This window comes from Agrilus planipennis, unplaced genomic scaffold (genome assembly GCF_000699045.2).
Source record: "Agrilus planipennis isolate EAB-ADULT unplaced genomic scaffold, Apla_2.0 scaffold98, whole genome shotgun sequence".
Classification (NCBI taxonomy): domain Eukaryota; kingdom Metazoa; phylum Arthropoda; class Insecta; order Coleoptera; family Buprestidae; genus Agrilus; species Agrilus planipennis.
This window is the reverse complement of record NW_020438866.1, coordinates 493,275-509,593: the sequence shown is the minus strand read 5'-3', so window position 1 is coordinate 509,593 and position 16,319 is coordinate 493,275. Positions and strand designations below refer to the sequence as shown.

Genomic DNA, 16,319 nt, shown 5'->3' with positions numbered 1-16,319 from the left:
GTTTAGTAACTTAAGTAATTTCATATGACATACAATTAAAAACTGGTTGTTTGTAGTAACGTAGTCGATATGATGATAACATTTGGTATTGAGGTTGTGAATCATTGAAATTACAGGTAGGAAGATTATGGATTAGGTGCAGTTTAATGAGTTTTATGCAGCAAATTATTTAATCGTTAATTTTTAATTAGCAAACGATTATGTGATTAGGTCTGCTATCTGCTTCATTTAGCATGCTACACTTTTTGCTCCAAGATTGGAACTAAATTCGTTTAAATAATAGCGAGGAAAATTGCTCACACATTTTTTTCCACAGATCCTTAGGCATGGAACAATACTTATAATAAGATATTTTCAAGGCGGCTGCCAGTTTCTTTTTTAACATTTTAAATAGGCACGTGCTTGTATGAAATTACCAATTTAATGACTTAATAGAATACGTAATTTATATTTATTTACGTAAAACAAGAATAACAAAAGTTTTGTTGATATTTTTGAAAAGTTAAATAAAAAACAAAAACACCATCACGTGACAATCCTTGTAACTTGAATGAGAGACTAATTTTAGGAACCCTTGTCATAATACTTTGAGGCAAGAAGTCAATAATAAAAGAACAAGTACCTATCACATTACATTTCAGCATTACAATTAGCTAAAGCCCAATAATAATTTTACACCTTTAATGATTGAGGACAAATTAAACGTATAGCATGACTTTAATTATGAACGAATAATATTCTTTATTGTTGCGAAGAAAACGAAATTCTAGGAATGAGACACCGGAATGTTTATTTAAAAAACGACGATTAATAATTTTACACAATTGAAACTATCTGTACACAAAAAAAAGAACCGTTTTGTTGATCATCAACTTCAGCATATTCAAACGAACGTAAATAAATGCGTATTATCAAGTTGTTAATTAACACGCCTTTAATACTTGTATGTGTATATAAGATTCATAAATGAAGTATACTTTTTCATTATAGGCAAAAGTAGGCTTACTTTATGGCCATAATCACCTAAAGCGGCCGCTTAATTTGTGCCATTTATTTAGAGGTGCTTCTCGATTACACCGAGACTGCGGCTATTGATTCTTTAAGTCATTTAAATATCTTATGTACACATAGGATTTATTTCGTTATAATCGTTTGCCCGGCCATAAAGAATTATCAAAAACTTGAACGCCAAATAAACCATTTAACGTTTCAAGCAGAACCATCCGTTATTATTGAGCGGGCCTCATACTTACAAAGCACAGGCGTTAGAGACGAATTAATCGATTGAACTTGCGATGGAAGAGAGCTTGCATAACTCTTGCGATAAAGCCAATAAAGGTGAGGTTTCTTTTATACATCATGTTTACATTAAACTTCACGCCGTCGCTTGAAGAGGCGTTCAGGTGAGAATGAAGGTTAGAGCAGAACGAACTACGAAGAAAGATGGACTGACTAAACGTCAGACATTATGAAATAAAAGTGTTCGAATTCTTTCGGGTACAAACAAGCACAAATCAGAAGCAGCAGATTGTCTTGTGTTTCGTTGGCGTCAAACCCCGATGACTCATTCAATGTTATTAAATCATCTGGAGGAAAATGCATATAAATGTATGTTTAATCATTAATTAAGCAATATTAATTAAGATATTGAGAGTTTGCGTAAAGAGGAATGTGCCCTAAAATTCCCTAATTTCTTATTTGTAACGACTTCCTTATCAAAGAGGTAGAGAAGGCAATTATGGTACTGACTAACAAGCAAATAAGTGATTTGTAATATAAATGTCTAATATTCGCACATCAACTTCTTAAAAAAAATGACTTCGTTCTACACTTAAATAGTATTTTTGTATTTGCCCTTGGTATATTTTCTTAACAGCATCAACTCAACTTTTTCCTGTTTGACCCAAGTCCCGGCTCGCTGACTTGGCAGGTTGATAATATTAATAGCTTCATAAAGATTTGGTATTTTCTCTCTGAATAAGATTTAAATATTGAGTAGTATTTGTCTAAAATGCTCATTTTACTCAATAACAGTGCTCTTATATTTAACTGCTAATGTTTAAAGACGTACAATAAATTAATGCTTTTAATAATAACAAACCGGTTATTCCATTTGATTCTAAATTGTAAGAAATTTAAGCGTGTGACCGAAAAACATACTAACTCAGTTTAAATTTGATACATACACGATTAAAATGGGGTAATAAAAGAATACGTATTAATGAAGGAGTGCTCTTCTAATTCAGGCCACTTCATTAAATTTAACATACGATGCTGTAGGTAAAGTGTGGAAGATCTTCTTTCGTAATGCAAATCTAAATTGCAACTTTCTTGTTAAATAAATTGCCAAAAGTTCTCAAATATTTGCATTAAGCGAATGGAGAAATTAAGTCGAAAAATTATTTTATTTTTAGTAGGTGACTTCTCGTGAATGGCAGACAAATCAGTATTTTATTTTGTTCGAGAAAACAGAATAAAATTATCATCGATATGGAAAATATCTTCTTATCGGATGTTAAACGAGTCATTCTAAAAGGGATTGTTCTGGCATTAAGAGAGAATGTAGTTGTAGCGATCCTGAATCTCATTTGAAGGGAACGTTAATATTTTATAAGTGAAATGATTGCAAACCATTTTTGTTTAGAAAACATTCAAAAGTGGATAACTGCATGAAAGTTTACGGGTAGGTACCTACCTATATTTCTGTTTTAGTGCATAATTAATTTCGGTTCGTGCGATTTAAACCATCGGCATGGCACAAACTCGTTTATTTTTGCATAGTTATTTCCGCGGTCGTCCGATAATTTACGGTATTTTTTCGGAGTTCGATAGTTATTTCTACTACTTAACGGCAATTTTGTCGATTATTTTGCATATTTATTGCGATCCTAGTCGACTGGGATATCTTCGGAAATTTCCCAAGTCTCTAAAATCTTCTCACTGATAACCATTCGACAGTTAGTAACAATAAAGTAAGCCGAGCCTACGAAAATGTCGACAGGTGAGGTCGTTACCTCATGCAGCCTTACTTTAAATAATATTGTGGTGCATAATACATGCGTGACGAGCGACGCGATGCGGCCTAATCGCAAGACCGGTCCCATTAGTTCTAATGCCGCATCAGACGCAATCATCCTGATTATATTAAAATCCAGATACGCTTACACTCACACACTCACCTACGGCTAAATACCTTGTTTCACACCGGACAGGCACGAATAGATCGATCAAATGAGAGCACGCTATCTAAAACGTAATGATCCATGTTCTGATCTGCATTTCTACGATAACAGGTACATATAGGTGCATAATATGTAATAGTAAGTGTGGTAAAATGACTACTCAGGTCATCTATGCGCACTATATCCAATGCTTGATTGTGTCTTTAACGCGATTCATAATAGACGTTTGTTGATTTATACGAATGTAGAATCATTTACTCACCAAATTGTATCATAAAGCTTGAAGCATCTTCAAACAGCTATATCTTTAATTTTACTAACCCATCAATGTACTCCCTAAGAAAAGTCAGCCGGTTTTAGGTAGATATCCCTAGACAAAAATTTTCTCTTTTTTTTTCTCTTCAGTCTCTCAGAGTCTTTCAGCGTCTCTGAAAGCGTCTCTCATAGTCTTTCACAGTCTCTCAATTATTACCTAGATGTTTTTATGGATCTCTCACAGTCTCTGTATGAGAGACTCGAACGGTAAAATTGTTAATTCAGAGATTCGAGTCTCTTACAGAGAGACTGAATGAATAAAACTGAAAAATTGAGAGACTCGAGTCTCTCTTAGAAAGACTGGGATCTGTGAAATATGAAAATTTTAACCGTGTATATCGAGTCACCACTTATTGAGAGATTCCAGTCTCTCGTTCAGAGACGAGATACGAAATGATGATCTCTCCATAAGCGATTCGAGTGTCACGTTCAGAGACGTTAAACAGGTTTTTTGACAGTCTCTCTCAGCGACACCAGAGTCTACACCAGAGAGACTCGATGAGAAACGGAGGCTGGAGTCTAGCTTTCAGAGACTCTGAGAGACTGAACATTTTTACCTGGGGATATTATAAAAAGGTAAAAGAACTTCATGTTGTTCATGTATAGTCTGTTTATTTGTTTGTATATAGGAAGTAATCTATGAAGCTACCACTTCGTAACTAATGGAGTCTAAGTTTCAACTAATGTAACATACTAATCATCTGCCTAGCAGGTGTAGTCTTTATTTACATTTAAAAATGATGCACCAAATAATAACTGAACAATTACTTTAATTTAGAATTGTAGACACCACGAAGACTGTCAAGAAAAAGGCCGTAAGGTAAGCAGGTGCCTATATTCTCTTGGTTACTCGTACTGCTCAAGCATAGTACATAAATGAGCGGCTGACCAGCTATGGTAGGCAGAACCAATGGAATTTAGGCACCACCCGGTAAATGCTGCCTATGTCATAAAACCGGAAGTCAATATTAGATATTTGTTAATTGCAATTTATTTTTAAAACCTCCTGTCAGGCGTAAAAGCTACTTTTTCAACTGGGAAATTCTTACAAATTCATGTTTTATAAATACGCAATAATGATACACCTGATGTAGTATTTGATTGCCTAAATTCATTGGGTACCGTTAATTTACCGTTTTAGTTAATAAGCACCATCAAAATCCTACCTATCCCGTAATTTGTTAAACTTCCATTTTTGAAAAAATCCTCATTACAGAATTTGTGCTACCAAAACCTATTAAATATTCCTCCATATAACTTGTTGCCTAATTAATTGCAGCGTCCAAATTATAATTGTTGCCTATTGCTTTCTTTAATTTCGATCACATTAAATTGATTTTAATAGGTATATACCTAGATAATTAATTTTTGTGGCCTTTCTGAGAAAATTCATTATACATTCAACGCCATTACGTATTTATTTAAAGTCAGGCGATGATAGCCCTTTTTCACGTAAAATATCACAAACATAATGCTGATTTATCAGTAGAAAAATTGCTTACGATGTACTTTCTGTATAGGTACTTACTTTCCGCAAATATAGATGCACGATTACCAAACTCGTTTTTCCTAAATATAGTACGAAAAAATAATATTAAATCGCGATTCCACGGTCATCTTCCATTTATGCTAAACACGTTCAAAAGTTCGTTAACACCTTATTAAAATTTAGCGTGAATCTTTAATTTATCTGTTCGTTCAAGAGCAGCGGCAACTCGTCGATGCCGACTGATGGCTCAATTACCGAACAATTTATTATATTGCCAGTCACGTATAGGTAAATATTTCAGCAGTCGTCCGATGCACGAAAACCACAGGCCGAATAATAAGAGAGAATGGTCAAGACAACTAATAAGATTGTTATAATAATAAAACTAAACGACGATATAAATATGCAAATTTTCTACGTTACTTATTTGTAGATCGGCGGTACTGAAACTTATTAAAAGTACATAAGTCGAACATTGTATCCTTCTTGATATTAAGTGGTCACATTAGAATAGTATCATCATCATAGGTCTTCATACTGAAGACTAGTTCGACTAGGACCTCCACTTCTTCCTGTTTTGAGCTAATCTTCCCATTATTCAAAAACTAGAGCAACCTACTGTTTGCGACCATTAATATAATCTATGTAGGTCGATAGGTCTACATATGACTCTCTTAACTTCAGTTTCTGTTTCTGATATATCTCTGGCTACTCATCCTTCATGTCTAGGAAGGTCTATAAAAATTAAATTTTTGCGGGTTTCTCAATAGCTGCTAATGCTGGGATTACACCGGAAGGTAGGGCGGAAGGCCCTATTCAGGCTCCTATCAGGAATTGTGGAATCGGGTGGGTGGTGTTGGTGTTTGGGATGACAAGGATGATATGAACTAATGAAGACGGAAGAGAGTGATAGCTCTCCTGTGGAATATTTTTACTGTCGTAGCATTTGCCTTATGATCCAAGGAAACCATAGAAAAACTTGGACCAGGGCAGACCGACCTGGAATCGAACTGGCGTTCTCCCGAATGCTAAGCAATGAGCTAAACCTCTAGGCGAGCCGCTCGGTCTAGGAAGGTCCTTCTACCAATCTATATCGCTTACTTCTTATTGACTTCCGTAATGCCCTCTGTTCTCTCTATCTCTTATGTCATCTTTTTCCTTTATTTGGTCTCCTGATTTTTTACATTGCAAATATTTACAAATAACAAGTGGAATCAAAATTAATCAAAAGCAAATTATGCAAATAAAGTTTTTATCATACAATGTTGCTACAATCCTCTTAAAGTTATGAAAGTATGTAGTTTACTATAAAAATTCTGTTTCGTTTCGCGACGAAAGAAGGCTCGTAAAGAGAGTATTCGCGATTGACATCGTTTCCAAAACAGCCACGACCCGTACCGTTAATTAAATTAATAACAGTCTGCACCAAGTAGGAAATACTCTTTTAAAACGCTGAAATTTATGGAAAGTGTCTAAAAAACAACTGTTACCAGTTTACATGTTGTACCTGTTTCTGCACCACGTGAACATGTGTGTGCTTGAATTGAATTGATGTTATTAAATTTTGTCTTGGTGTATATACCGACTGGGAAACACTTTATGGAACATTGCGTTTCGCCGGGAAAAACAGAGAAGGCAATAAATGGTACGTACGAATAGTAAAGGAGATATGATTTATTGACGGTTGAAACCCTCTACCATTGAACGTTTGGACCTGTATTCTTTAGCAAGAACCAATCACATCATCATCATCATAAGGTCGTTAGTCCTAAGTCCGGTTGGACATGCACCTCCACTCTTTCCTATCCTAAGCTAATCTTCGCAATTCCCTAAAACTAGAACACCCCAAATCCTTAACTATTTGCAAATAGTAATCTAATCTAGGTCTACCTCTATTCCTTTTACCTCCAATTTCTGCCTCTAATATGTCTCTGACTAGACCTTTTTGTCTAAGAAGGTGTCGTATCAACCTATCTCGCCTATTTCTTCTAATCAGATGCTATAAAAAATACATGATCTACCTTACTAGCTAGTTTTGAGGCATATATAATTAATATACGAATTGCATTATCTAGATCTCCATAACGGTAGCAAATCATTCTTTATTCCTTGTGTCAAATTTGAATCCTATCAGAATCTTTCGATATAGTACATACCTACAATATACACTTGTGGCGAGTTAAGTACCTGACGTAAAGATATTCTACTACATGGAATCGTCACCTTTTGAAAAACACGACGTGGTATAGAAAAATTAATATAAATACCTTCATATAAATAATAAATCTTTTATTTATGAAATAAAAACCCAGTAAATGCAATTTAAAGTTTTTGAGAGATGTCAGATTTGTTCAAAAGATTTTGAGAAATCGCTTAGTTTAGGGCAGCTTTCAGACAAGTAGGTGACATTTTCAGGTAATTGTGGTTAATAAAAGTATATTCTTTGTGTGACATAAAAAAAATGCCGACAAAGAAAAGTGTAATTTCTTTGTTCGATGAACGTTTTACCTTACCTGTATAAACGTTTACGTATGTACTTGTGTAGATCTGTAATTTCTGTAAATTGCCTCCCATCAGATGAGGTCGTTTCTCCATCAGACCGTAACCTTTTTAACGTTAATGGGCGTTCGCTAAGCTCCGCGATCCTTACTCTGCAAGAGGTGTTCATTTTAACTTAATGTAATGATGACCTTTGCACCCCCTCTTGAATATCGTTTGCAAGCGTATACTCTGGCTAATTCAAAAATGTCAAACGTATCTAATTATAACCCACGCCCTTTACGATCTTATGACGACATTTTTATGATGTTAGCAACAAAGTTTTCTCAGTTATAATACAGTCCACCATATATGTACAATACCTCTTCATATTTACCTTTACAAAGGTCTTAAAACGTATTAGGAATTTGCAAAATTCCTACTACTACCAGCAATAATTAACAATGAAACTAAAAACTCAACAAGTTCTCGTAGTGATTCCTGTACGCTCAATCCAAATTAGTCAAAACAAAGGAAGAGCAGTTACCTTGTACGTAATCTACAATGTTGATGTTTAACAACCCGAGTTAAAAATTTTCAGTCTCTCAGAGTCTCTGAAAGCGAGACTCGAGTCTCCGTCTCTCATCGAGTCTCTCTGGTGTCGCTGAGAGAGACTGTCAAAAAAACTGTTTAGCGTCTCTGAACCAGAGACTCGAGTCGCTCATAGAGAGATCCTCACTTCGTCCAGTCTGTCCAATAAGTGGTCTCGATAGACATGGTTAAAATTTTCTAAATGCAACATATTTCAGAGATCCCAGTCTTTCTACGAGAGACTCGAGTCTCTCAATTTTTCAGTTTTATCCATTCATTCTCTCTGTAAGAGACTCGAATCTCTGAATTAACAATTTTATAGTTCGAGACTCTCATACAGAGACTGTGAGAGATCCATAAAAACACCTAGGCAATAACTGAGAGAAAGACTGTGAGAGACGCTCTCAAAGATGCTGAAAGACTCTGTGAGACTGGAGAGAGACTGAAAATTTTTATCTAGAGCCTCATGAATGAAAATTGGTGACTGAAATGTCTGACTAATCATATGGTGGCAAAAAGTATAAAAGAGTAAAAATGTTCGTCCTCCGCATGTATGGCTTTTCATCCTCCTGATGAAACTGAAATCTCTCTGTATTGTTATTTTTTTAAAACTACAAGTTACAAGGCATCAGTTTCATGCGTGTTACGATTGCGGTCTGTCTGCCTTCAATATTATCTGTTGATTCCAGCGTAACGTGACCCTCCGACCTTGAATCGCGGAACCCGATCGCGAATATGAGGTAGGGTAATACATACAGTTGCACCAGATCGATCTAACGTAACGCTACACAGATAACTGCTTCTCCAGAACGGTTAATGTAACAAAATTGTTTTTTCTTTAGTTGTAGAGTTCGAATAAAATTCTGTCGTGATAATTCATCTTGTTCTGCTAACAGGAAACGAACTGTACCTATGTATGACGTCCTTTCGTTTTCTTTTGTTTTATATTTTCCTTAGGTTAGTCATCGTCTTCTGAAAACTACATTAACTAATGAATTCGACAAAGACCGGTTTGACGCCCACCTTCTTAGGTTGTAATTACAAGTATTTATGCGTTATTACAATTTTCCACGTGAAACATCCCTTGGCACGTTCTTGAGGGCTCAAGCGTAGAATTCGTCGTCGCGACGCGTTGTCCGATCAGGTCAAAAGTGATCCAGACTCGTGCTGTTATTTAAACATAGTACGTGCATGGTTTCAATAATTTTATATTGTAATTTAGAAAAAAGGTACACAGATAATTATTTCATCAAAATAAGTAAAAAGTAAGTACTCAGAAGAACTAAATACACTTCGGATGAGTTTGCAAGAAATCGGTTTTTTTTTAAGTTTTCAGAAAGAGGTCATCATTGCCTGTAAATTGTTACCAATAGAATCAATTTTTCAAAATGTTTATTATAAATTAAATATGTAATGGAAAGGCGACGTACGCCATCTTCGTTACTTGGTCTATACCTTGTTCAAAAGATGTGACAGTTATGAAAGAAGTTAAAATAGTGTTATGGTGGCGAGTTTGTATTGCAGAGACCACCTATCATCGTGTTTTTTGTTTAACTACCTAAATAGTGCCTGTGGTGCCTCATTTGAGGTCAATAATATCCAATTTGCAGCGTCATTATAACGAGGGTACGCAAATTTTACAAGAAAGCTAAGTCGTAATTACTGTAATATTTGAACTACCTACGGTCAGTTTAAGCGGTAGCATCCACAGTAATGAAAATACTGTCTTGAATAAATTACTTTAACTACCCATAAGTTTGCAATCAGAGATGGTAATATTTTGACAAAAACATTTCGTTAGATAATGACAAGAGTAATAGGTTCATTATTCGCCGCAAAGTAGTGATTACACTTTATTTACAAATGTAGAAGTCGCCGAACTAGTGACTAGTGGTTGTAAGTAGTAGGTAGGTAGGTAGTTCGGGAATAGGACGGACAAGCAATGGGACTCCGCTATTCGACACTGACTACTTCTAAGCTCTTATATGCTAGAACTAACGGTCCCGCTTCATAATACACCTTAACTAAGCCCTCCAGTTAAAATCTAATTCAGATCTGATAAACCAGGTTCGCCTGTTAATTTGAGTTTGTTAAACTAAAAGTGATACCTGACGTTGTAAAGCCATTAAAATCTATAAATGAAAATTTGTTATAGGGTCATTTATTTACCACATAAAACACCTTTAGGCTTTCCTAATATACAATTACGTTCCATTCTCTCTCCAAAGCATTACTCATTTGAATGCCAGTGTTCTTGATTTAAATAGCGTTACAATTGGGTTTTGTTTACTAGTTTGAAACTTATACTGGAAAATTTTGGATGTAACAAAAGTTGCACCTTTCCCTGCGTTATGTCTATCTCATTCTCGTTCGTATACTCGCTGCTCTCTCTTTCTTAATATATCGCCTTGAGTGAAGACTTTTAAATGATACCATTGACCGCTGGGTCCAGTCGGTATGCACCGTGGTTTGGATTGGTCGCGTCAGACGTTTAGACCACAGAACGACCTTAATCACAACCTTTAATCACGACCTTCGGCTGGCGTGATCGTTAGGCACAGCTTTACCATTGAAGCTGCTCAACTTTGGGATCATGCCGACGTTAGTTGTCCGGTTCTTGCGTTCTCGCTGCGTCCATCGTACGTCGTGTCGTTTGTCCATGAAACAATACCAATGTTCAATTTCAATGACCTAAATACTGTGGACATTTTACATCGCGAAGTTATCGTATCGCCGTGTCCAAAGATTACCCACTTTTATTCGTAGTTTGTTCTCCTGATTCATACAGCAGTATACTCATGTTTAGGTTAAGTATGTGTTAATGTGGCACTAAATTTGTTTATCTAAGAACAAATAACAGCGGTTATAAGTAGTAGTAAAAGCTAAATATACACATATGTATACGTATACAATTTTAACTACCACTTTTGCTAGAGCTTTCGTTAACCTTTATGTGAAGGCATCTCTTTTTTGCGTACCTTGTTGCAATGTCTTTTGTTGTGGGTACACTCGTACCTATCGCATCTGCAAACCATTTGTCGTATAAGCTTCTATCGAATAGATCTTTACCATTATTTTACGGTTAAATTTACGGTTTCCGTGACCTTAGCTCTCGTTGAAAAGGTCTGAATTTTTTTCGGAATAGTAATTGCAGATTTATACCTTACGTGAGATTTACATTATCGTTTCTTACAGATACTTAATACAACAGTTTGACTTTTAAGTACAATTTTATGGACTCCTCAAAGAGGATTTACCGTGCATGTACTTCCTTTCAGTCGTGAGAAGTATCTTAGGTTAGAATTTCAATTTGTCTTAAACTGTACGATATGTAAGTACAATAAGTGGAATATATGTTATTGACGTGGACGTTTAACGAGGGACTGTGAATTATGAGTTATCATAAAATGCTTCGTTCTTGTCTAAACAGCATAGGCAGTAATATAAAAGCAATTCGTATGCTTTGGATTGAGGGCATTATCTGGCTGCAGTTTACACGGGGTTTAATTTTAAATTGTGTACAAGATTTATAGCTAGAAATGATCTCGACATACGTAGGGAAGAGTTATCTTCACTATTCGGTCTCAAACGCTCACTGACGTTCTTTATTTTATGGCTTTACCATTTTGCCCGCAAATTGCAAATACAATTATTTTACCATAAATTGTACACAGTAAGTTGAAAATAATTGCTCAATTGAGCCCCGACCTCTATAAAGCCGTCATTTTCACCAAATGAATATCTGCTCTAATTATATAACGGTCATCATTCTGTACCTGTACACATAGATAGGTACATATATAGGTGTATTATGTCTCTTAGCTTAAAGGCATCAAGAATTCTTGCCATACTTTAATCTTTAATATTACAGTTCTCAAAGCAAAGTTCATCATTATTTGTTATGGAGTTGCTTAGCAAAAGTTTGCTGTCTCCAAGTATAGGTAATATAACGCCATCTAGCAGATATTTGCTGCTTATGAAGTATTTTATGCGCTATGCAAGATCTTTAAGGTATCAATCGACCTGCCTAACTGAATCGACGATGCAGTACAAATATCTACGTGATACAACAATTTTAATAAGAACAATTTATTTTAAGAGTTTAGTCAGAAATTTATCGAATCTATCAAGCGCTGATCGCAAATTCGATCTCATTGGATCTCATCAGCGCACCATTCACAGTCTCAATAATAAATCACTGACGAAATCGATAAAGCTTCTAGAGAGGTAGTTTATATAATATAAAAGTATGAGTGGTAGTAGTAGTATATCCAAGTATAGGTAGCATTACACGATGTTACATAAACTCGTTCGAGATCTAATGAGATCGAAATCGCGATCGGCGCCTGGTGATTTTGATAAATTTCCGATGCAGAACTTAAAATAGAATCTTATTTAATATTTCATTCATTGTATGAGATTTCGAAGGTGGGCTTAACCATTCAACAAGTGGCGGCGTAAGTTCTCGGACGCGTCGAGCTTTCACGTATAGACCCCAATTATGATTTTTTTTGTGGCAGGCATTAAGAATATGGGTCCGTTAATTTAATAATGCTCGACTGGTAATTCGGCCTGCCAATGGAATTCTGCGCAATCACCAGCAAATAGTAGGTTTTGTATAACGAGATCTTGTATATTTCGGAAGCCAATCATTGTTCGCCTTTTTAATTAACGATTTCAATTAAGAAGGTACACTTTTCCGTTTTTCGATCATTAAAAAAGTATTAAGGTTTGTTATTAAAGACGCACAGTGCGCTATTTACAACAAGTAAAAGTTATTTATTGGATAGAAAACTTCGTGCTTAAAGATTGGTTTCTTTTTACCATATTTTACCTGGCGGTAACCATACTCGAATGTGTCGAGTGATGTACACGATGTGCCAGGAAATTGTTAGAATGCAGGAAAATTTTTGATAGATTCCTTTTATTTGTAACTTTCTTTTAAATTTCTCACATCACTCTCTGCTCGTCGGTAAGTTTTCTTATTAATTTAACGTTTAAATAAACTTTTAATTCTTTCTTTCTTGCTTTAAGCAACTGCTTCTAATTTATTTTCTTTTAAGCACCAAAGAATTAATTAACAGAATGATCTTTAATATACCTAACAGGAAATTAACAAATTCAGACTTGCTTACCCCCAAGGATTTTAGCAAATCCTTGGCAAAATTTTAAAATTCTTCAAATATTTTATTATTTGTTTACCTATTACCGATAACAGATTTATTACCTAAAGATAAGATAATGATATGGAAATATTTAGCGTTAATTCTAATTTGCACTCGACAAGCTGGTGTATAATTATTACACTAAGGAATGACTCAAACGCTATCGAAGGAAAATTTCTTATTGCCACAGTAATTGTAGCGAAAAAACTGAACTAGGCTCTTTACTATTACGTGTTAATTAATATTCAGTGTATATCTTGTCTCTTATGCAAATTTAACTGCCCCAATTAACGTTGCGGTAATGGAAAATCAGCAAAAACAATAGAACAGGAAATTGAATTGAATTAACTACCGAGTTCTTTATTTACTTTCATAAAAGTATTGACTATACGTACGTATTCAAAATGTGAAATGCTTTTTCATCCGTGGCCTTCCACTGCCAAAGTGTATTTAATATTTGATAAGAAGAAAACCACACCGAATTAATTCACATCAAGAGTTATTTATTATGTACAATTTTTTAACCTGAATTAGTTCAAAGTAGTTCTTTTCTTATTAATAAATTTGATCATTTACGCTAACCAGGCCGTTACTGATAAATAAAGTTTCAATTTGACAAGAAGATATAAAAATTACATTCTTTTTGTTCTCATTAAAAAGAAAATAGTAGTTATTAGTTAGATTCATCTCTCTTTCGTTACACAGATTTAATTGATTTATATTGGAGTAATTTACGTAACGATGCAATTAGTAACGCAGTATTTCCAAAAAGCTTTTTATAAATACCGAGAAAGGGAAGAAGCAACGTGCTATTTTTATATCTCTAAATTGAAAAACACACTGCTAGTTTAAATTTAAATTACACATTTACGGTTAATTCGTTAATTACGTTAATTTATAGGAATGGCACAAATTTCATATTTTACATTATCAACATTGACAGCAGTGTTCACATGCGTAGAATGAAAATCGCATGTGCACTATTAAAATCTGTAACATTTACAACATCAAAGTATCAAAGTAGCAATTAATTAATAATTCCAAGTAAGTAACTAATATTAATGGCCAAAGTGGAATCTTTTATAAATATCGTAGTATTTACCATAAATACGTAATATGAAACATGAGTTCTCTTATAATTTTAACCACATAATGATATAATCTACAATTGGACCTTTTTTCTGCTTGTTTACCTCAAATGCTGTTTCTTATCGTCAGTCCGTGTCAGTCGATGATGGAAGGGACTTAAGCTTTTAAACGGCGCATGCACTTTATACTGTATCCTCTTTGCGATTGTGCAATGTTATGAACCTGTTTGAGCCGGGTCGGAGCCGCGTGCTCGCGTTTATAGGCGAACGGTGTAAATGTCGCTTTTATTAACTGATTGCAATTAAGTTTAAATTATCAAAATACAGCACGCAGTCTGCATTGTATATGTTGTTTGGTTTAACATTAATTTAACTGTAGAATGTGGCTTGAAATTATGCATATATGTGCTTTCTTCGGCAAATCAGTTTTCAACTTCGTTGTACAGAATGTATATAGAATAGATTATATAATACGATAACATGATATGATGTAATATATGGTGAGTTACTTTATTATCTTCCGAGATTATTTCTGTAGTGATAGACAATCGCTCCTTCATCGTTTTGTCTATTTTTGAATTTTACATATAGGTACTTATGATTTTTAATAATTATTTACTGTTTTATTTTCAGAGTGCCAGCAGGAATAAATCAAGCAGTTGTTGGGTAAGTGACTTTTGGTTTTACATTATTTTTCTACTGAGTGTTCAAGAAAACTATTACAGCCGTTTGAGCTGTAAGGCTTTCTAATTAGTTGGATGTGTTTTTCTGTAAAACTTATGACGAAGGCATTCATATTTTCAAACCCAGGGGAATACGGAGTGGCTATATGAGAATTATACATTCATTTCTTTTGTCCTAATTTTAATTCGGCGTCAAATCTGTCGATTTTCGGTAAAAAGTTAAATAATTGCACGGCAGGCGAACTTATTATGGAGTGTGTTTGTGTTTTTTGCTCGAACAACGTCTTTTAATTCTGAAAAAACTGATGGAGAAACAGGTATAAAAATGAAATTAAATAAGGGCAGTTTGCGAATTAGAACTACACCGAAATAACCTACTTTCTCGAGAAAGAAAACGGAAACATTTAATGTGAGGCTGATGAACGTTGTGTACTTTGTAAAAAACATTATTCGAGCAAATGAGGCACTGAACCTTCGAATTTTGTAGAGTAAGTCGGTTCTACAATATTTGTGAACGTAAGAGATCAATTCATCTTCAGAAATGCATTGGTACATAAGAAAAATGCAGTCATAAGTGCATTGCAAAGTTGTTATAAAAGAATCGGTCAATAATGATAGCAATAAGTCCAATTTTTTACCCTCAAAATTCCCAAAGGGTCGTACAAAACATCCGAGTAACTAATTTCAATTAATTTTCAATGAATTAAAGGGAGGTAGGTACCTTGGAGGTCATCGCCAACTACGTATTCGTATTCAACAACCCTCAAAACCCCCATGTTACAAAATTGGACTTATGTCTATCATTATTGGCCGATTTATTTTATAACAACTTTGCAATACACTTATAAGACTGCATTTGTCATAAGCACCAAAGCATTTTTGTAGGTAAATTGATCTATTATCAAAAAGTTAGTAGACGGCCTCACGAATCGAATGCAGAAAATTGCATTTTAATCCGACTTAGTGTACAAAAATTCGAAGGTTTGGCTTTATTTTGTGCTTTATTTCCTCGATTACATTGCCGCGTATAGTTTTGGATTTTAGATTTATTTTCTCTAACAGTTGACCAAATAACTTTAAAAATGGTCTGTTTATTTAATTGTGAAGCACTCACCCTTTCAATCTTCGACAAACGTTACAGGCGTGATCTCGATGCTATCTTCTTCTAGGAATATTCTAATAATATTGATGTAGAGATCTTGAGCAGCCAGAACATCTTGGCTTATCGTCTGTTCTTTACCTTCAAGCAATTGTGAAATTAAAATCAGTCATTTCCCAAAAAATACCGGCGTCATTTATTAGTGTCTCGTCTTCGCAGAGATTTATAA

General features: G+C 34.7%; 1 protein-coding gene across 3 annotated transcripts in view; it reads left to right on the top strand.

Annotated features, from left to right (window-relative positions):
* LOC108737007 (transcription factor Ken-like) overlaps nucleotides 1–16,319 on the top strand; it is a 335,172-nt gene that overhangs the window by 90,792 nt on the left and 228,061 nt on the right. For 2 of the 3 annotated variants that reach the window (XM_025975837.1, XM_018469645.1), the window contains one exon: nucleotides 14,942–14,974. The gene's annotated coding sequence lies outside the window, so the exon portion shown is untranslated. Of the gene's footprint in view, nucleotides 1–14,715; nucleotides 14,809–14,941; nucleotides 14,975–16,319 lie in introns of those variants that run through there. The other variant, XM_018469647.1, reaches the window with a different exon arrangement.